This window comes from Oreochromis aureus, linkage group 22 (genome assembly GCF_013358895.1).
Source record: "Oreochromis aureus strain Israel breed Guangdong linkage group 22, ZZ_aureus, whole genome shotgun sequence".
NCBI lineage: Eukaryota > Metazoa > Chordata > Actinopteri > Cichliformes > Cichlidae > Oreochromis > Oreochromis aureus.
The window spans coordinates 38,473,156-38,496,572 of NC_052962.1; positions in this window are offsets into that span (position 1 = coordinate 38,473,156).

Genomic DNA, 23,417 nt, shown 5'->3' on the forward strand with positions numbered 1-23,417 from the left:
TAGTAACAAATGGTGTCATCATAAAGGACATCCAGAAACATTAGGTCAACTGGCAACCTTGGGACCCTCCCAAACATCAGGTAAAATGGCGCAAAGCAGGTGGTCTCGTGTGCCGTACAGTTATACACAAACGTCATGGACTGTATCATCTGTGGCCATTTCTGCTTAGATCTGGGGGGGAGGGACCGTAACATGTTTCCAAGGGTGTGATTAAATCTCTCCGTGGTACCATTACCCATGGGGTGGTACGGTGAAGTGTGGGATTTGGCAATGCCACCCAAAACCAGAAGCTCTGCAAGCAGTTCGCTCTCAAAACTAGCTCCCTGGTCAGAGTGAATGCGCTGAGGGAAGCCATACACGCAGAAGAATCCATCCCAGAGCTTTTTAGCAACTCTCTTAGCTGTCTGATCCTGGCATTGGAATGCATGTGCTAATTTTGTGAAGTGGTCAGTAATCACAAGAACATCCACAGACTTGTTGTTGCTGTCCTCAGCTGACCAGAAGTCAATGCACACAAGTTCCAGTGGAGCACAAGTCTTAATGCTTTCCAATGGGGCCCTAGCTGCTGGCTCTGGGGTCTTACTGAGAACACACCTGCGGCAACTTCTCACATGATTGCGCATCCTTCTCCATATCATACCAGAAGAAACGCTGACGAGCCAAGGAGAGTGTGCGAGGTTGACCTTGATGACCAGCATTGTCGTGTATGCCAGACAGTACCATTTGCTTTAGAGAGTCAGGTACCACAAACTGGAATCTCTTGTGTTTTGTCAGTGGATCCCTCACAACTCTGTAGAGGACACCATTGAGGAATGTGAGCTTGTCCCATTGTTTCAGGAGCCGCAATGTATGTTGGTTCTCGTGATAGCGCTCACGTCTGGAGGGTCTGCGCTTACGCTCAACATAGCGGGCTACTCTGGAGATCACAGGATCCCCTGTTTGGTGAGACAGGAGATCAGTGTGGGACAGCACATGAGAGACATCAGAGTCAGGTGGACTAATGGAGGTCAGGTGACCAGCGAGGGATGTTGCACGCTGGCGAGAAGCAGACTCCCACTCACAGAGGGAAGACATGAGAGAAGACACGTCATCAGTTGACAGAGACACATCAAGCACAGCAGAGGGTGGAGCACTGTGTATCGACTGAGGTTGACAGGTCAAACAGAAGGCATCTTGGACACTGGCATCTTTCACATCACTGACTTGCTCTAGCAGCTCAAAGTAGGGCTCCGACAGGAGGCGCTGGGCCAAAGGCCTCACAAACGGTTCCCTGCTCAGGGTGTCTGCCACGATGTTCAGCTTTCCGGGAACATATTTGATCTCAAAGCAGTATGGTGCAAGCTTAGAGACCCAACGCTGTTCACAGGCATCCAGCTTTGGCTTAGTCAGAATGTGCGTGAGAGGATTGTTATCAGTCCAGACAGTGAACTGGTGACCCTTGAGCCAGTGGCTGAACTTATCGCACACAGCCCACTTCAGAGCCAAAAACTCAAGCCGGTGTGCTGGGTATTTGGCCTGACTGCGGCTGAGAGACTTACTAGCAAAGGCTATAGGCCTTGCTCTCTCCTCACCAGCTGGCACCTGGGATAGGACAGCACCCAGCCCATCCATGGAAGCATCAGTTGAAAGGATGAATGGCCTCTCAAAATCAGGATGTGCCAGCACCGCACAGCTGAGGAGTGCACCTTTGAGTTCCTCAAATGCCTTCTCGCAAGCAGGAGTCCAGTCTTGAGGGGTGAGCTTACGAAAGGTTCCAGGTTTCCAACTCCCATGGCAGCCTTTAGTCCTCTTCTGACCGGCAGTTAGAGCAAAGAGTGGCTTTGCAACACGAGAGCACCCTGGAATGAAATGCTGGTAAAACATCACCATGCCAAGGAAGGATCTCACTTTCCTCTGAGAAGGGGTGCAACCGTCACCATCCATGAGGTCAGTTTTCTGAAAACTGGCGATAACCCTCACTTTATCCTGATCAACCGAGACACCACCAGCATCCACTACATGACCCAAAAACCTCACAGAGCGTCTGAGAAAGTGACATTTTTTCTGCGCCAGCTTGAGGTTGCTGGTCCTCAGGCGAGAGAAAACAATCTCAAGACGTTTTAGGGCCTCCTCTTCTGAAGGTGCAAAGACCAGCAGGTCATCAAGATAACACAGGAGGCTGGAAAAGTTCAAGTCACCAAAGATGCTGAGCATCATCCGTATAAAAGATGCTGGGCTGTTGCATAGACCCTGGGGAAGTCTGTTGTACTCATACAGGCCAAGAGGTGTAGTGAAAGCCGTGTACCATCTGTCAGACTCATGGAGGGGAACGTTGTAGAACCCGGATGTGAGGTCCATGGTGCTGAAGAAAGCATTCCCACCAAGGGCAGCAAGACAGTCAGCCTGATGGGGCAGTGGGTGAGCATCCTTAACAGTTTTGGGATTGAGCCAGCGGAAGTCAGTGCATATCCTCAAGTCACCTGACTTCTTCCAAACCATTACCAGTGGTGAGGCATATTCGCTGGTGGATTTACTGATGATGCCTTTCATCTCCATGTCTGACAGCACCTCTCGCAACTTATGATAGTGAGCCGGGGGCACTCTGCGATAGGGAAGCCTGAAAGGGTGGTCGTCAGTGAGGTGGATACGATGGACAAAGTCTTTCACCTCACCACAGTCCAGTTTGTCTCTAGAGAACACATCTTGGTAAGTCAACACAAGCTCCACCAATTTCCCCTTCCACCCATCTGACACTCCACAGCCCTCAGTGTCAATATCAGCCAACCCAGCGTCTTTGAGTAGCTGCACAGAGTCAGGCACAGGGTCTGATGAGAGGGGAAAACTGGTACACTGGTCAGTCAGAGTCTCGCAGAGACCTTGAGTGATGGGCAGGTCTTCTACAGCAATACAAGGAAAGACATCAGCAATCTTAGCATTGCAACGAAGCGTCACAGGGCTCTGTGTTGGGTTAAGGACTTTCATAGGGACCCAACGATCTCCCCACATGGGTGTTATAATGCGCCCCACCATTATGTTCTTTGGAGTGGAACGGGCTGACGTGGGTTCCACAACCACAGTACTCCCTGGAGACACAAGTGCAGAAGGTGGCAGCTTTCCCCAAACTACATATTCTTTTTGTGGCAGGAGAGTGATGCCCTTCCGCAACCTGACTGTACCTATCTTATCTGGCATCACAGGACCAGACCACCGTGAGATACAGCTCATCAACTGCAGAAAGTCTTCACAATCAGTGCCAGTGTAATTGGAGTTAATAAGCTCCCAGTACTTTGTATCAGCCTTCATCTTCTGAATGATGGGCCGGATCACATTGCTCCCCACAATGAGTTCATCTTTTTGCCCAGGAACCACAAACGTTGGCACAAGAAACCTAGACCCATATACTTCAATGTCCAAATCATAGATGCATTTGGGTTGTGTGATAAGGCCACCACAACCAACCAGCACCACATTTTCAGGGACATGCTGTGGATTCAGACAACAAACGACGGAGGCTCCAGAAAAGTGCAATCAAACGATGAGTTTATTAGCACCGGAGAAGACATATCAGGATATGTCCTCTGACAAAAATACATGTTGAGAACACTTTTAAAGCAGTGGGGTATCCACCCCCCCATGGCGTCAACACAAGACAAAAGTTCATCGTGTACAGTCAATGGTATATCTTGTACATCTTCAATAGCTATAAACAGACACATAACAGACATATAACTTCCCCTTTCTGCAACACCTTCCATGCACAATCATAGTCTTAAGCCTTCAGAGTGTCTGAGGGCTGGTTATCGCCTCCAGTCATCTGCTACTAAGTAGGTAAAAGGGCAGCCAGTTACAAAAAGGTCAAAGACACTTGGGCCTTCGCTCAGGCCTGTTGCTGGATTTATGTATTGTAAGCATGCATGCAATTAACCTGCTATGTTCTCATCCTCCCTCAACATGTATCACCTGGACACTCTCACCAGTGAAGCTTAAAACCCTCTTGGATGGAACATCAACTCTAAACAAGCACAGATATGCAATGTGTATAAAATGATCATAACTACACCTGTAAATAGAAAGGTCAATGTGATGACAAACATATTCAATGCAATATGAACCCTGTAAACAATATTACTGTTAAAATAATACTCTAAAACATGTTATTAATACATTCATCATAAGGCAGATTATATGATAGCAATAAAAGAATCTCTGAATCCCAACACTTGCAATCGGCCTCTTCACTCAGTGTGCATGACATACTCCCTGAATCAAGCATGCCTGTTAGGGAGCACCGGCCACTGATTGACACTGGGGTGTAAAACAGCTCACTAGCCCTGTCAACTCTTTGTGAACCCATAATAACAGTCTTCTCATCAGAGAGGCTATTACAGCAGTTAACATATATGGTTTTTGGATCGGTTGCATTCGTGAGGGTTTCATCAACACCGCCCATGCTACCCCTCTCGTCACATGGGCTGGCTAGTTTAAAGCAGCACTGGTGGGAGGAAGGACTGACATGTTTGGTTTCTGGCGCAACTGTGAGCATTCACGCCTCATGTGTCCAGGGTCAAAGCAGCTGTGGCATAGCTTGTACAGCCTACAATGCACATGGGCCGTGTGTTCACTGTTTAACAGCAAAAAAAAGAGCCTAACCCCCACACACAATTATGCAAAACTTCACAAAACAATTAAATGTGGGGAAAAAAAACCCCCATCAAAGAATCAAAACACCATAGAACATAAAATAAAATGTTGTTTTCTCCTCTCAATTAAAATAGGCTGTAAAAGCCAATCTCAATAGAAAAAGAATAAATTACTATCCGTGCTTGTGTAATTTGAAGCAATAATATGAAACAGTGACAGAAATGATCATCTACGTATTTGCCCTTTTAGTTCACACGTGACAGAGATGCCTGCAAGCCAGATTGCGGGGCATCGATCACACACGCACGACATAAAAACCTGTGAGTCAAAGCGCAGGGCACAGGACCCTGGCACACAGCGCACAGCTGCAGAGAGGAGGTGGGAAAACAGCGGCAGCGGAAGGAGGAGGAGATCGCGGACTGGCGATGTGACGGGTCACGGCACCAAGTGTAACCGGTGGGATTCTGCATTGTGTCTGATAAAAACGGTAAAGTGAGAGGTAAGTGACGGAAGTGACGGCGGTAAGGTATGGACCCATGTTGTAGGTGACATCAGACGCCGGAGATTTGGCGGAAAAAAACAAAACAAACGAATGGTAGCCTAGAATTTAACAAAGTTTCTTTAATCTTCAGTATTGCCAAATAAACTAACCAACTGTCATATAACTAACAACATCTGTCCTATCATCTCTAACACCCTGGAGGACAATGAGGAGAGTTTAGACGCTCTCCAAGAATACATCGACCTGTGCTTCGAAGATTTAGTAATGAAGAAGGCCCAGAGCATGTCTTCCCGGCCAAAACTGAGACGCCATCATCTAAAAGATATCGCCCGGCAGACTCCCCGGCACAACATCGCCTGCCGGCAAAGATATCGTCGACATCCTGGAGTCAATCGATAGCGATTGTCCAGTTTTGATGCGAGGCTGTCCCTGGTGGAGATCTTACACCGGGAATTTCAATCTCTAAAAGAATCCCTGGAGTTCAGCCAGAAGCAGGTGGAAACACTTGCTGCAGAAAACATGCGCTTCACGGGACTCGGTCAAATCTCTAACCGAAAATGTGACCCAATTAAACTTAGAAAATAAAAAATAAAAAGAGACCGTTGTGGATTTACAAGCCCGTAGCATGAGAGATAATCTTGTGTTTTCTGGTATTCCAGAGTCTGCAGGAGAGGACCCGGAAACGACCGTGAGAAGCTTCATTAAAATCCACCTGAAGCTGCGGAGGACACGGTGAAAAACATAGGGTTTGAAAGAGTGCATCGCATCGGGCTCGAAGACAGGAAGCGGGAGACCAGCGTCCTATTGTGGCCAAATTCGGCCACTTTAAGCAGAAGGAGCAGGTGAAGAGTCGCGGCAGAGAGCTGAAAGGAACGGACTTCAGCGTGAACGACCAGTTCCCCAGAGAGATCCTGGAACGACGCAGGGTCCTGTTCCCCAGTCCGGCGTAGTTTTATTCAGAAAGGCTCCGGGCTGTCATCGCCGTGGACCGGCTCTCGTGGGACGGACAGCTCTACCGCGACCCGGCATCACTCCATGGCTGTATTGACCGCACACCAGATAAGAATCCGCCACGCTATTCTCTTCACTCACACTCTCTTGTATTAACTTTTGCTTAACTATGTAATATCAGTTTGCTAATTTAGTATAACGTCACCGTCACTCTCCGCCAATGCTTTAATTGGAATGTTTCCGTTTTTATTTCTTTTTCCCTCTCTCTCTCTCTTGTTGCTCACCTTGCTCTTTGGTTTCCTTGCTTCTCTTTTCTTTCACTATGTCGATCACCTGTATCCATCCACAAAGGACACTGTCTATTTCTACATGCTCACTCTGGACGATCACGCACACACATGCCTTTAAAGGCAACACATTTACAACAGCCACACAGTGCACACAGATATAGGACACACACGCACACATTTGCTCATTTTAGTTATTATGCACACACATAGTCAGACCTATGGAGCTTCACGCTGCGCATTTTCTTCTCTTTATTTAAAAAAAAAAATATGATGTGTTTCCATTTTCCTCACCCGTCTAAGCAAGACACACAGCATATGTCATTAGCCACAAACACACAACTATGGGCACGCTAAGGTTTGTCTCATGGAATGTGCATGGAGCTGGCTCTAGGGTGTTGGGTTTGTTCCCACAAACCCCGATAGTTCTAGAGACTTATTCATCATGAATGAAAACAAGACAGTCAGCGATCGATCGATTACTTGCGCAAGGGAGGCCTCATCTGTGTCCAGCACGAAAATGACCCCGATGAGGGCCTCCTCTCGCTGGCTTTTATTGACAAACTTCAAACAATAGTTTACAAAACACCTCCCCTCGCAACCCCCTTTGGTTACAAAGACAAGGCACTGTATGTATGTATATGCAGGTATGTGTGTGTGTGTGTGTGTGTGTGTGTGTGTGTGTGTGTCCTCCTGCTGACCAAAGGGTCGTAAACGCAGGAAGCTTACATCAAAGGAAGTAGATCTTCCAGATAGGATGTATCTGCAATAAAACCTCCCCCAACACAAAGTGGTTAGAGGTGCTCAGGATCAAAGGAATAGCTTTGATAATACTGCTTGAACTAAGACTGTACAAATTTAAGAAACACAATGGCAACATTCAACAATTAGACCTAACATAGGGAAAAAAGGTTAAAAATACTTAACCAACTTAAAAAACTACAGGCAGATGTTGTTTTATTACAAGAAACCCACATGCCTGTCACAGGTTTGAATAAACTTAAAACACCTGAGTTTCCTAATGTGTTCTCAGCCTGTTATAATTCTAGACAAAGAGGAGTAGCAATTCTAATACATAAAAATATTAATTTCACAGTACTCGATACAGTTATAGATCCAGAGGGCAGATTCCTAATAGTCAAACTATCTATACTTAACCAAAAGCTAGGTATTGTAAGTGTATATGGTCCGACTGTTGATGACCCCTCATTCTTCCACGGTTTTTTTAGTGCACTCTCCGAACACCTAGATTGCACAGTTGTTCTTGGAGGAGACCTCAACCTGGGACTAAATGAAGAAATGGACAGGCTCAATACAGCAGGAACTCAGCGTAATTGGCAGTCCACAAATATAATCAAACAGTATATGAGCGACTTTGGTCTTTGCGATGCATGGCGCTCCCTTCACCCCACCAGTAAGGAATATACTTTCTTCTCACATGTTCATCACTCCTACTCTCGTCTGGATTATTTTTTGGTCAGCAGCTCACTGCTGAGTGACATTTCAGACACTGAGATTCATCCTATAGCTGTCAGCGATCATGCTCCTGTATCTTTAACACTAATGCACAAGAATAATACTACGCCAAGTAAAAACTGGAGATTTAATACATCGCTGCTCAAAGATGAAGACTTTATTAAATATTTTTAAAAAGAATGGACGTCATATTTAGACTTTAATGACATTCCTGGAACATCAGCATCTGTCCTCTGGGAAGCAGGGAAAGCTGTGATGAGAGGTAAAATAATTTCTTTCTCATCACATAAGAAGAAAGAAGAAAAAAATATTCAAGAACTGGAAAAAAACATCAAATCCTTAGAAAAAGCCTATGTATCACACCAAGATCAAGAAATATTAAACAATTTACGCAAAACAAAACTAGAATTAAATGAAATTATTAATAAAAAGACTAAATTCTTAGTACAAAGACTTCGCCTGCAAAATTATGAACACGGTAACAAATCCGGACAATTTCTTGCTAACCAGTTAAAAATCAATAAAGAAAAACAACTATATGTGCTGTTAAAGATTTATCTGGGAATACAATATATGATCTTAAAAAATAAACACAATTTTTAGGGATTTCTATGAAACTTTATATACACCACAAATAAACCCATCTAAAAACGAAATTGATCAGTTTCTGGACAACATAATTCTTCCAAAATTATTAGACACCCAAGCAATGGCACTGGATTCGCCATTGACATCAGCTGAACTCCAGGAAGCCCTGATAAGTATGCCCAATAATAAGGCTCCAGGTCCAGACGGCTTTCCTGCAGAATTCTACAAAGAATTCTGGACGATTCTAGCACCAGTTTTTCACAGAATGTTGCAGGAAATCAAAGAAAATGGCAGACTTCCATCAAATATGAATTCTGCAAATATCAGTCTCTTACTAAAACCAGGCAAAGACCCTGTATATCCCTCAAGCTATCGTCCAATATCCCTTATTAATGTAGACCTTAAAATAATCTGCAAAGCTCTCTTAAAGAGATTAGAGAAAATGACCCCCCTTTTAATTCATCCTGACCAAACTGGTTTCATAAAAGGTAGGCACTCATCAACAAATACACGTAGATTACTTAATTTAATAGGCTACTCATGCAGTAAAAACATTGAAACCATAATATTGTCTCTTGATCCAGAAAAAGCATTTGACAGAGTTAACTGGAAATTTCTGTTTGCAACTTTACACAAATTTGGTTTTGGAACCTCTTTCATTAACTGGTTAAAAATATTATATAATTCCCCAACAGCTTGTGTCAGAACAAATGATCAAACATCCTCCAGCTTCTGTCTCCTGAGGGGCACCAGGCAGGGATGCCCACTCTCCCCTTCACTGTTTGCAATTTTTATTGAGCCACTAGCAGCAGCAATTAGACAGAATTCAGTAATTAAGGGCATAAAATGCAAGAATGTAGAACATAAAATCAGCCTTTATGCAGATGATGTGTTACTTTTCTCCAAAACTCACAAACCAATATCTCTGGGGTGATTGAATTGATAAATTCTTTTCAAGAGTCTCAGATTATTCAATCAACTGGTCAAAATCTACAGTTCTTCTGATTAATTGCTCCTTCCATAATTCTTCTCCTACACCACTGCAATCTGGAAATATAAAATATTTAGGTATTAATGTCTCTCCTAAGCTTTCAGAATTACCTAAATTAAACCACATCCCGCTTTTAAAGACAGTAGAAAGCGATCTGGCTAGATGGAAATCTTTACCCATATCACTCATGGGAAGGGTTGCCGCTATAAAATGATGGTCTTGCCAAAAATAAACTATTTGTTTTCAATGATCCCAAATAAGCCATCACAAGATTGGTTCAGATCTCTAGACTCATGTATTTCTAAATTCCTTTGGAAAGACAAACCCCCACGTATCAGCTTAAAAACATTACAAAGGACCAAGGATAAAGGAGGATTAGATCTGCCTAACTTTAATCACTATTTTTTTAGCCAACAGGCTTCAGTTCATCTCTAGATGGTTTAAACACACCTTCTTAGATGAGCCCTGGCTAGATGTAGAACAGGCACTATGTAATAATCTAGAAATTTCAGACCTACTATTTATCAGCTCAAACATCAAAAGACATGAATGCTTTTAAAGCATCAACATCAGCTCTTCTCTGACAGCATGGTGGGAGTTTCTAAAAATGACAGTCTTCATTAATCCCATGCAAACGTACACCTATCTGGAACAACCCTGACATACTACAAAACAATAATATGATTAATTTTCCAGAATGGAGTTTGAAGCGAGATCGATCAACTGTAGACCAGACAACAAACGACGGAGGCCCAGAAAAGTGCAATCAAACGATGAGTTTATTGACAACGGAGAACAACCGTCAGCATATGGCTTATTTGCTCTGACAAAAATACACTGAGTTCTGGTTTTATAGCATAGAGGATCACACCCCCACATACACGTCAATACAGGTCAAAAATACATTATGTCCAGTCATTGTTTACAGACAAGGGTACATCTTGTACATCTCTAATAACTATGAACAGACATATAACTTCTCTTTTTGATAACACCTTCCTTTTAAGGTAATAACTTCAAGCTTCAGGGCCTCTAAGGGCTAATAATGGACCCTCGTCCTCAATCACTAAGTAGACTGAATTGGCGCAGGTCTCAAATAAGAAGCAGAAGACACTTGGGCCTTCGCTCAGGCCTGCTACTAGATTTATGTGTATTGTAAGCATGCATGCAATTAACCTGCTATGTTCTCATCTTCCCTCAACATGTATCACCTGGACACTCTCACCAGTGAAGCTTAAAACCCTCTTGGATAGAACATCAACTCTAAACAAGCACAGTTATGCATTGTGTATAAAATAAACTCAACCTGTGAATAAAATGAATGTGATGACAAACATATTCAATGCAATATGAACCCTGTAAACAATATTACTGATAAAATAATACTGTAGAACATGTTATTAATGCATTTATCATAAGGCAGATTATATGGCAGCAATAAAAGAATCTCTAAATCCTAACATTCCCTCTTTTGACATTCCAACAACTAGCAATGACCAGTATTCCCAAAAGTACAGTCAAAGAAAACATCACTGACATAGCCACACCTTTCCATTGTCCAAACACAGATGTCATCCAGGACGCCAGCAGATTTTCGATACCTGAGTGTTCATGCATAGTTTTAGACAAAGTTTTCAAGCCCTCCAGAGCTCGGGTTACTGAGCCATCTGGGGCAGTATTATTAGGGATAAAAGTGCAGCACATGTCTCCGAATATGGCGCACACGCCTCCCTTCTCATGTTAAAGGCCATTCGATTTCCCATCAGCAAACTCGGACCCAATTGTTCTGCGAACCCCATCATGGCATCCCTGGTTAGGTTAGAGAGTCTCAGCAGATTGCAATGAACATAGTTAATGCGATCAACATTCTTATTAGGTGTCACCCAAAGAAATATACTTTCAAATTCTACCACTATCAGATTTACCAGCTTGTACTCATCTGGAACTCTCCTGGGCACTCCAATAGAGTCTAGGTTGGAGAGTTTAACCTAGGGTCATATGCATGTGTACCCTGGGTCCCTCTTTTGGCCAAAATATGTCTCTTACCTCTGGCGGCTAAGGTACGTGTGTTGTGTTGTGGAATAGCCTTTAATACATGTTGTTCTCTAGCATTTTGAGCCACCCAATCAAGCCAGAGGTTACTGTCCTTGAAACCGTGGCACGCTTTATCAAATCCTTAGGCTTCAGTCTAAAGTAATCTGTTGTCAGAAGTACTCTCCCTTTTGGTTCCTGTTCCTTTTGAGCTACTGTTCCCGAAGTTACCATCTGATCAGTCAGAATGGTGATTAAGCTTTCTGCGAACGGCTTAGACTTTGCATCAACTAAATTTACCCTAAGCATATCATGGGGTGATTGCAGACCCATACATCATATGCTCTCCAGCTACTACTAGCTCCTGTACACTTAATGACGTCACACAAATCAAACATGAATGAGCTGGTAGACCCTTTAACATAATTCAACTCTATGCCATTATTCATGCTGAGACACTCATCACCTTTACCTGACACCTCGCGCTTTTGTCGTTTTTACCGATCCCGTTTTGGCAAGTACAGTCTCAGGAAGTGCTGTGCTGGACTGGCCTCCGTGTTCAGACAAGTGGTCCAGAGTGCCCTGCAAAATATAAACAATAAACAACACAGCCATCATTAATATCATTGCATACAATAAACATGTAGTTGTAAGGAACATTCTAATCAGTTTTCTCATTACGTGTCTCTGATTCGTGTGTTTGCATCATGTTATATAAACTTTATATCCTGGAATGAAACTCCCTGCTTTTGTGGAGTCCTCAACTTGTCACCGCTCCTTTCTGCTGGCGTGGCGACCTTCTGCGCTGCTCCTCTTCTTTCTTGGCCTCCCAGGTAGACTACTGGTTGGCCCGTTGCACAGGTGAGAGGATTTATTTTGCCTCTGCTCGTTATCGTTGACACCTGTGTTTGGTGTAGAGGAGTTTTCCTCTACCAACCTCTCATGTGCTGGCGCACACTGCGACCAATGATACCAGGTATCACCTTTCCCTTTTAGTTGACCTGCTGTAGTTGTTCTGGCAACGACCTCGTAAGGACCCTCCAGCGTGGCTCCTTCCACTTCTGGAGTTCCTCGTGGGCTCAAATTCAGTTCCTTGTTTGCAGACTATAGCATAGCCTGCTTTCGATCCTTCTTCATCACGATGACAGCAGCCATCTATGAACCAATCCTCAGCTCCAGGAATAGGTTCTGCTTTTAAATCTTCCCTGACTTTCCCTTCAACTTCTGCTTTCTTAGTACAATCATGAGGTTCTCCTGATCCCATTAAATCTGCCATATTGATTCCTTCATGTGTAAATGTCAGATTTGGAGCATCTAAAACTTTACTCAGTTTCTGTTGTGCTAATGATGTCATAGTGAACGCCTGCGAGTTCACCTATGCCACCACACTATGTGTAGTCAGAACTTTTGGTGGGTGTTCTCTCACTACATGTGCTGTTTTCTATATTGTTTTGGCAACCCCTGCTGCATGCTGTGCGCATGTAGGGTGCCTTGCTTCTGTTGGACTCCACCTTATGCTGACCTACATAAGTACCTGTCTTTCTTTATTCAATCATCTTCCGGGGGTGAGAGACCTCTGCACAGCTCAGACGCCAGTTGCAAGAGCTCTCTAACATTAGAATCATCAGCTGTGACCTATATGGTATTATTTCGGTACTTTACACGTCACACAGTCTTGAACATTGTTTGTATGGGGAGTTCCTCTTTTGTGTCTATATCTATTAATATGCCTTGTGCACTAAAACTTCCTGTTTTTCAGTCTGGCTGAGCTCTTGTTTGTAAGTCAAAGGTAGCCTTGCTCTACAAGCCTTCATTATTAGAGTACACATTAAAAATATTTCTTTTATTCCTAACACCAGTCCCCCTTTTTCATTTCTCACTCGAGAAATGAACTAATTCCTAATTTATCACATTTAAGTTTACTTCAATACAATCCAATTGAATTTTATTTATATAGCGCCAAATCACAACAAAAGTTGCCTCAAGGCGCTTCATAGATACAGAGAAAAACCCAACAATCTTGTGACCCCCTATTGAGCAAGCACTTTGGCAACAGTGGGAAGGAAAAACTCCCTTTTTAACAGGAAGAAACCTCCGACAGAACCACGCTCAGGTACGGGCAGCCATCTGCTGCGACCGCTTGGCGTGAGCTAACAGAGGCTTTGAAGAGAGAGACCTAATATTTAATAATCCACATTTCACTGTTTTAATCTTCGGTTCAGATGTGGATTCTGTATTGTTCTTGCTTTGTTACTATTGATGTTTAAGTTGTTTTATTGCTAGATTTGGTTTGTTGCTGTCTGTTTGGGAGCTGTCTCTATGGATAAGGGTGTTTGGCAGGGTAGCATCAGGAGAGAAGCTCCAGAGAGGCATGTTCCCTGTTAAAGCTAAAATATAACTAAAGAAATTATGCTAAACAAACAAAACCTTTCAATTCCCCAACCCTATCTGTCTCCTCAACGGGTTGTATGTTTTCAATGTTTAAAATAAATCAAACAAATAACTTAAGCTGTGTGACGGCACCTTGTGTTTACGCCAGGCTGTGAGCTGCCCTAAATCTACTTGCTACACCTCCTTTTCACCTAGTTTAATTTTTTAATCCTAATTTAAACTATTCCTGACTTCCCTCAGTGCACACTGTAAAGTGTAAAAGATACAATTAGCTTTCTCCTGGTAAAAGGTCCTACATTATTTTCTCAACCTTTGGAAACCTCCTCTATCGAGTTAACCCATTTCATTTTTCAAACTTAGGCCTGATTTCTTCGCCCCCTTTAACGGGTAGCGCATATCCGGTCTGAACACTGTGTTTGGGCAATTTACGAATTGTTGCAGGATTTCTATGTTATGTAAAGTTCCTCTCATCCCTTTTATTCTTCCATTATAACCTATGTCTAACAAGCTTTTGATCTTCTTTGTTATATAAACAACTAGGTGTATTTGTGCTCTGTTCTTCTCCTTTCTCTGGTTGGTTCCGTTTGATCTCAGGCTTCCAGGATTCTCGCCCCCCCTGTGGTCGCTGTGGTCCTGAAATCATATTCTAGAATTATAATCCACTACAGCACAATTTCAGTTTAAGAGCTTTGTGCCTTACCTTTTTGCGGGCCCAATAGTCAAGCGATCACCGTGACGTCTGCCGTTCGATCACCTGATCTGGCCTCGACCTCCGCCGACAACAAACACCTGTACCTCTTACTGCTGATCTTTAGTTGCCCTGCATCCTCCACCAAATGAAGCGAGATCGATCAACTGTAGACCAGACAACAAACGACGGAGGCCCAGAAAAGTGCAATCAAACGATGAGTTTATTGACAACGGAGAACAACCGTCAGCATATGGCTTATTTGCTCTGACAAAAATACACTGAGTTCTGGTTTTATAGCATAGAGGATCACACCCCCACATACACGTCAATACAGGTCAAAAATACATTATGTCCAGTCATTGTTTACAGACAAGGGTACATCTTGTACATCTCTAATAACTATGAACAGACATATAACTTCTCTTTTTGATAACACCTTCCTTTTAAGGTAATAACTTCAAGCTTCAGGGCCTCTAAGGGCTAATAATGGACCCTCGTCCTCAATCACTAAGTAGACTGAATTGGCGCAGGTCTCAAATAAGAAGCAGAAGACACTTGGGCCTTCGCTCAGGCCTGCTACTAGATTTATGTGTATTGTAAGCATGCATGCAATTAACCTGCTATGTTCTCATCTTCCCTCAACATGTATCACCTGGACACTCTCACCAGTGAAGCTTAAAACCCTCTTGGATAGAACATCAACTCTAAACAAGCACAGTTATGCACTGTGTATAAAATAAACTCAACCTGTGAATAAAATGAATGTGATGACAAACATATTCAATGCAATATGAACCCTGTAAACAATATTACTGATAAAATAATACTGTAAAACATGTTCTTAATGCATTTATCATAAGGCAGATTATATGGCAGCAATAAAAGAATCTCTAAATCCCAACAAGTTGTAAAGGAATTAAATACTTAGAACATATATTAGAGGGAACAGAATTTATTCCATTTGACAGGCTAGCTACACAATATGGGATCAACAAGAAAAGATTTTTAGAATATCAACAAATTAAATCCATAGTAAAAAAGAGATTTAACCTCAGTCAAGCTGAATTACAAACACCACCAAGTGCGGTACACTTTCTTACTCTTAAATCCCCCAAATTATTATCTAAAATATACAGAACACTTTCTAAAATAGATGAATCAATATCCTTCCTATTGCAAAGTGGGAAGCAGATTTATCAGTAAGCTTAGACCAAAACTTCTGGTCTCAGGTATGCTTAAAACCTTTAAATTGATTAAAAATCCCAGTCTGCAATTAATACAATACAAAATACCACATAGAGTGCACTATACAGGTCATCGGATGTTCAAGATGGGCTTTACATCTTCCAACAACTGCTCACACTGTCAAGGCAATACACCAGACAATTACATCCACGCCCTTTGGTTCTGTCCACCAGTGCAGAAGTTTTGGCGTGAGATATGTGAAGACTTATCAAAGTGTCTGAAATGTAACATTCCAGCCTCCCCTTTAGTGTGCTTGCTGAGCAACTTGGATGAGGTCACTGCAGAAATAAACACAGCCCACATTGTTTTTACAGCCCTATGCATTGCCAAGAAAACGGTCCTCCTTAACTGGAAAAATAAAAATAATCTTAATTCTAATCAATATAAAAACCATTTAATAGATCACATTAGTCTTGATACAGCCTCTGCCACCACATTTGATCAATCCCTTTGGGCTCCTTTGATCGGCTTCATCACCTAGTGGGGGTGGGGGGTCATGGTTTGGTCCTGCCTTCGCTATTGTGGTTGATGTGGAGGTTGGGACGGGCTTAGGGCGCCAGGAGAACCCCTAGAGACGTTATCCCTGGAGGGCTCAACCCGGGGGGTTGTGGTCATAACCTGGTTAGTGGCTCTGGTCGTTCTTAGAGGGTGTTCTCCTCGTGGCTGCGTGCAGCGGGGCTGGGGGATGGTTTGTACTGGCGGACGTAGGTTACTGGCCTGGTAGCCTGGCTGCCCCTGAGTGGATCCGGGGCAGGCGGGGGGGCTTGGGGTTCGGGGGTGCTTCGTCTCTGTGATGGGGCTCTGGCTGGGCCTTGGGGGCTTCGGTCCTCGTCGGTGTGTCGCCGAGGTTGTGGGCGGGTGGGTGCACGGGGGCTCAGCCCTGGCGCAGGAGGCCTCTGGTGCATCGGCCTAACTGGGGGGCTCTTCAACTGGCAGGGAGGTTGTTCCATCCTAGCAGAAGTCCACTCTGCAGGTGGGGGAAAGACACAGGAGAGGTGGAGAATAAACCTAACCTGGGTGTCTGTTGTCTTGTGTAGTCTGGAGATGATTGAATGTTGGGGTGGGTATAGTTTCCTCTGCGGTGGGGTGGGGTGGGCTTCCCCAGGTCCTGTAGGGCTTAGCAGTGCTGCTGCCATAGGCCCCGGTCTGGATGGGCCAGCCGGAGAGCTGGCCCTAAGGAGGGGCATCTTGCCCCTCCCTTCTTTTCCTCCCCATCCCCGGCTGCCTCCCTCTTCCCGCTCCACCACACCCACCCACACAGGTAGGGCCTTGGGGTGCGGGTGTGTCACCAGGGTGCAGGGGAGGCATTCCCCCCCCTCTGTCCCCTTCTGGCCACCTGCGCCTCAATTTTATTTCACAACTTAGACATCCACATTATTCACACTCATAACACACACACACACACACACACACATATATATATATATATATATATATATATATATATATATATATATATATATATATATATATATATAGGGCCTTGAGGGTGACCACGTTAACGGCGTCCAGAGGACGGTCTGTGTATTCAACCCTACCTCTGGCGCCGGTGCCCACCTCTCAATTTTAAATCCATGTAGACATTGAGGGTTCTCGGGAGGGGCCGTGCTAACACCTGCTGCTCTCTGGCAGCAGCACCATGCCCTCCCTTGTTTTAAATGCACTTTAGAACAACACGCAGCAACACTACACATGAGCGGGAGGAGGGAGGTATGGGGTCTTCACACACCCCGTTCTCTACTAGCCATCGGGCGGGGGCTGGGAGGAGGTGTTGGCATCCGATTGGCCTCCCTGCTGCTGCGGAGCCTGGGGCGGTCTGCTTGCCTCCACCCCGGGGAAAGGGTCACATATCTTGGGTCTGGGTGCCGTTTCCCCTCTGGGGGCGAGGGTACCTGGACCCGGGTATAGAGTATGTTTGGGAGTATGATTGTGTGTACATGTCTATGTATGTCTGTCCCTACGTTGGGTGAGTGCTGAGTGTTTGTATATGTGTGCATGAGGGTGGGAAAGTATGTTTATGTCTGTGTGTGCCTGTTTGTCTGTGTCTATATGTCAGGTCGGGTCTTAGACTCCACCTCCTGGGTACTCCCAGGCCCTCCAAGTGTGGAGGCCTATCTCCCCCACCACACTCCCTGCTGGTAACTGATGCCCTCAGGGGTTGGTGCATTGGTGGTTCTTGGTGTCCGGGCTGGGCGCTCAGGTATGCACCAGCTCACTCCCGGTGGCTAATTGGCGGGGCCTGGTGCCTGTCGCTTGGTCAGGCCTCTTCCGAGCAAGGGGCCCTCGGGCCTCCGGCCTCGGGCCTGCAACTCGGTTCACTCTGGCACAGCTGGCTGCCGGCTGCGCCCGGCGGGCACGCCCGGTGCAGCCCCTCTGGCTTCTGCTCCGTGGCTACTGGGTGACCCCTCGCCTGGGGATCTCCTCAGCCCTTCGCAGGAAGGTGGCACGGATGCCCCTCCGGTGGTACTCCTTGGGCTCTCGCACTCTGGGGCCTCTGGATGTCTGGAGCCTGGATCTCCTCCATGCCTGCTTCATGCCCTGGGGGACGGGGCTATGGGCCTCCACACCTCTAGCAGACCGTTACATGGGGAAACCTTTTTTGTATACAAGCGCGTTGATCCACACAGGTGTGCACACGGGTGTTCACTGTTCGTAGACAAACTACACCTTTCTTAGCTGCTACTTCAAAGCACATTGTGCGCTGTCTGTCCCATGTGCTGCACAACAACTTTCAATATTTAGTATTTACTGCTGTTCACACTTAGCTAGATTAACGTGATGGTGTTGTGTTTAGTATGTTGCTTTGTTTTTTTTTTGTTTTTTGTTTTTTTGCTTGTCTTCTCGTTTTTCTCTCAACAGGTGATCCAGGAGATTTTTTTTTTCTTTCTCTTTGTCTTTGTAAGTGCCCTTTGTCACTGTCCGTTTTCCTTCTGTTTTCTTTTCCTTCCTCTCTTTCTTTCTCCTTTCCTATCCCCCAGTCATGTCTGTCCCATCTGTAACAACTGAAAATAAAATAAATAATAATAACAAAGTTTGATCAAATGGACCAATACGGCAATGCCATGATGATCCATTTGGCAAAATAAATCCATTTGGTATCCTTGTTGGTCTTCAGACAACAATTCTGACGGCTTAAGAACCAAATGGGACAGGCAAAAAAAAAGAAGAAGATAAAAACGGTAAAAGAAAGAAAGGCCTCCAAGTAAATAATTTGCCCACTCCAGCTCCTACAACCAAATACAAACAGTGGGGAAGAGGGTTAGCTCAACCCACCACGACTTCCAAGCTAGTAAGGAGTATATAGATCCATGCTAGCATTTATGGCGCCTAAAACACATTTATGATGCACACATACTACACACTTATAACATCTAACCAAAACAGGCTTAATAATAATAATTGAACTAAAATCGCAATCAAAAACATCAGGGTGGCTAAATATGAATTATATGTGGGTTTTAAAGTGTTGGGAAAGAAATTACACCAACCTCTCCCACAGGGGAATTGTAGAGAAGGGGAGAGGCAAAAGGGGTACACTGTATTTATAATGTTGCACCAAAGAAGAAGAAAAGAATGAGGAGGGGCTCTAACTGACATAACTACAGGCTTGGAGGTCCTAAAGGTCAGGTATAAAAGGAACGGTTTGGGGGTTTAGAACACATTTTGTGTAATTATAACAATGTGATTTATGACCCTGTTACATATACAGATATATGCATATACATATTATGTATATACATGTACACACACACACTCATAAAAAAAAAAAATTCCCCACTCGCCCCTGCGGGCGGTCTATCTTTCAAGCTCAGGTCCTCTACCAGAGGCCTGGGAGCTTGAGGGTCCTGCACAGTATCTTAGCTGTTCCTAGGACTGCGCTCTTCTGGACAGAGATCTCCGATGTTGTTCCCGGGATCTGCTGGAGCCACTCACCTGGCTTGGGAGTCACCGCACCTAGTGCTCCATCACCATCACCTTCACCCTCCACATCCTCTCGAGCTCTCCTCTGAGTCCTTGGTATTTGTTGAGTTTCTCATGTTCCTTCTTTCTGATGTTGCTGTCATTGGGAACCGCTACGTCCATCAATACGGCCATCTTCTCATGTTTGTCTACCACCACTATGTCCGGTTGGTTAGCCACCACCATTTTGTCCGTCTGTACCTGGAAGTCCCACAGGATCTTAGCTCGGTCATTCTCCATAACCCTTGGGGGCATCTCCCATTTTGACCTCGGGACTTCCAGGTTATACTCGGCACAGATGTTCCTGTACACTATGCCGGCCACTTGGTTATGGCGTTCCATGTATGCCCTGCCTGCTAGCATCTTACACCCTGCTGTTATGTGCTGGGTTGTCTCAGGGGCATCTTTACACAGCCTGCACCTGGGGTCTTGCCTGGTGTGATAGACCCCAGCCTCTATAAATCTTGTGCTCAGAGCTTGTTCCTGTGCTGCCATGATTAGTGCCTCTGTGTTCTCTTTCAGTCCAGCTTTGTCCAGCCACTGGTAGGATTTCTGGATATCAGTTGTCATGTTTATTTAGTGGATTTTCATTTATGCTTAGAAATATCTACTCATATATGCTTAGAGTTTTATAATCAATGTCATGTTGGTAGAGGTTTGATCCTTAATAGTCTGCAAAGACTTTGTGGGCATTCCAGAGTGTTCTGGCATGCACACACAACATAAGGTCAGGAGAGAGGTTATATCTACTCTTACTGATTTATGGTGTAGGAGGACACCTACTCTGTATCTGGTTAAGTATAAGAGCCTTTTGTTTAGATGGACCGCTAGACTCCTGGCACCAGCTTTGGGGAGTCTTTACAGGTTCATACTCTGACCACACACACACACACACACACACACACACACACACACACACACACACACACACACACACACACACACACAATGCACAGGCAAGATTCTCTTTGTGTGTATGTATACGTCATATGTTAATGACCCTATGCATATTCATGTAACCACAATAAAAGGAGTGCTATGGGGAACCTGGCTGAGAGTCTGACGGAGGTCAAGTGGGTGGAACGACACTTGGCTCCAGGCAGGTCTCCCTCATGCATGAGTAACACAAAGAACTTTAGTGACTTGTGTCTTGCTTTTTGCTGTGTAGTATATTGTCTTGAACGTTCCAGTGAATAGGTTCAAGCTACAAACCTATCATCAGTCACTTCAGGGGCCTGTCCTTCCATGATGGTGCCTCCTCTTCTTCCTCTTTCTTGGGTTTCTGCTGCCTGAGGTATTCACTGAGCATGCGGTCGGTTGAGGCCATCATACTGATGTATTCGTGGATGTTTGCTGTCTCATCCTGGATCGTGATGCTGACACTGACCAGTCCCCGGCCACCTTTCTTCCACTTAGCGTACTGCCTCAGGGTGCTAGACTTGGGCTGAAACTCTCCATTCCTGGTCAGGAGCTTCCTGGTCTTGATGTCAGTGGCTTCTATCTCCTCCTTTGGCCAGCTTATTATCCCAGCAGGGTACCTGATCACGGGCAGGGTGTAGGTGGTGATAGCCCAGATCTTGTTCTTACTGTTCAGCTGACTTCTCAGGACTTGCCTGACCCTCTGTAGGTACTTGGTGGTTACAGCTTTTCTAGCAACCTCTTCATGGTTCCATTTGCCTGTGGGATCCCCAGGTACTTGTAACTGTGCTCTATGTCTGCAATGTTGCCTTCTGTTTGTTTGATCACCTCAGTTCTGACTAACTTCTCTCTTCTTTTTACCATCTGACTACATTTCTCCAGCCCGAATGACATTCCAATGTCATTGCTGTATATCCTGGTGGTGTGGATCAGTGAATCGATGTCTCGTTCACTCTTGGCATACAGCTTGATATCATCCATGTACTGGAGGTGGCTGACAACTGCTCCATTCCGTAGTCGGGGTCCGTAGCCAGTCTTGTCAATGATCTAACTGCGGGGATTCAGGCCTATGCAGAACAGCAGTGGGGACAGGGCATCTCCTTGGTAGATCCTGCATTCGATGGTGACATGTGCTACGGGGTTGAAGTTGGCCTATAGTGTCGTCCGCCACATCCCCATTGAGTTCCTGATGAAGGTCTTAGGGTCCTCTTGATTTTGTATAGTTCTTATCATTCCAGGAACCATGTGTGTGGCATTGAGTCATATGCCTTCTTGTAATCAATCCAGGCCATGCACAGGTTGGTCAGCCTAATTTTGCAGTCCCAGCTGATTGCTCGGTCTATAATCAATAGCCAGTCAAATTGGCAAAGGACAATACTGAACACCTGTGCCTTTGATGCCTTCTGTCAAAGTCTGTGCTGCACTTTCTGTGACAGTCTTTCTGCTCAAAACATGTTGAATAGTTCAGAGAAGAATAAAGTATTCCCTTGCTTCAAAGGGTATCACTCAACATACCTGTTCTTTGAGGGCAGAGGTTCTGAGCTCAATATTCTGCCCTGTTCAGTTGAAGACTGGTGTTCATCGTGTTGATGCACAGTGCCATGTGTCCACAGTAATTCAAAAAACAATGACAGAAAATCCAAGTTTTCACTTCACAAGACAGTGTTCCTCCCAGTACTGCAAACTTTACACACCAAACACAAGGCAAATACCTTTGTCTCTATTGATCTGTCAGTCCTTTCAGCTTCTGGCATGGCTCACCTTCAGTCTGCTGTTGAACAGAGCTTGTCTGGATTGACACAGACCTTGGAAAATGCGCTAGAGAAACTCTGGAGCACAGTTTTCACAATCCAAAATGGTTTTAGTGAATTCCGATCCACTCTGTTACTTCAAGGAGAGAAATTCATGCTGAAAGCAATAATTGCATTTCAGGAGGGCCCAGCACCAGAAACTATGTGGCATTATGTGAGATTTTGTAAAAGGACCCCATGCGTCTGAGAGATGTATGATGACTTAAGAAAGGATGTAACCATAGCATCTGAAAACACCAGTGTATGTGCTCACGCTGTGCTCTACACAAAGGAATGATGGCAAGATTTCATGAAAGTCCTTTTTCTATTATGGAAATAGCTGTTATTTTTCAGTTGTTGTCTTAGACTTGAGAGGCTCAGACAGTTCCATGTACCTTTTCTAACAGGAAACAAGCCTACATTGTTCTGATAGTTTTGTATTTTGTTACCAACAATTAAAGTTTTTTTTTCCAACAGAATGCATAATTTCTTTTAAGTGCTATATTTTCACCTAGTGTTTACTAGGTTAAAGCAGTTTTTGCAGCACAAACTAGCACGATTTGATTTGATTTGAGATAACATGACTCACTGGGGAGAAAATGGCGTGTCACAAATTTAGAAGATCATCATTTGACCTGGAGAAATTGTTTCCTGCTTTATAAGAAAGCCCTCCGTACAGTTAGAACATCCCCAATGTTTGATTCTGTTTATCTGGATGTAGGGTGTCCAAATTCAGAGGCTGCATCTGTCATGGTCCTGGGTCGGTGACCCAGCGCTTTACGTTTATTATTATCCTTTGTCTAGTTTATTCTGATTGTGTATTTGTTCTTAGTGTTTGAGTTGTGTGTTTCTTTCATTCCTACCTGCGTCTCTCCTTTGTGCTCCCTCTGTTGGTCCCTGGTGTTAGTGTTCCCCTGTCTCGTCAGGTTAATCAGGTCCAGCTGTGTCTCCCACCTGTGTGTGATTTCCCAGTGTC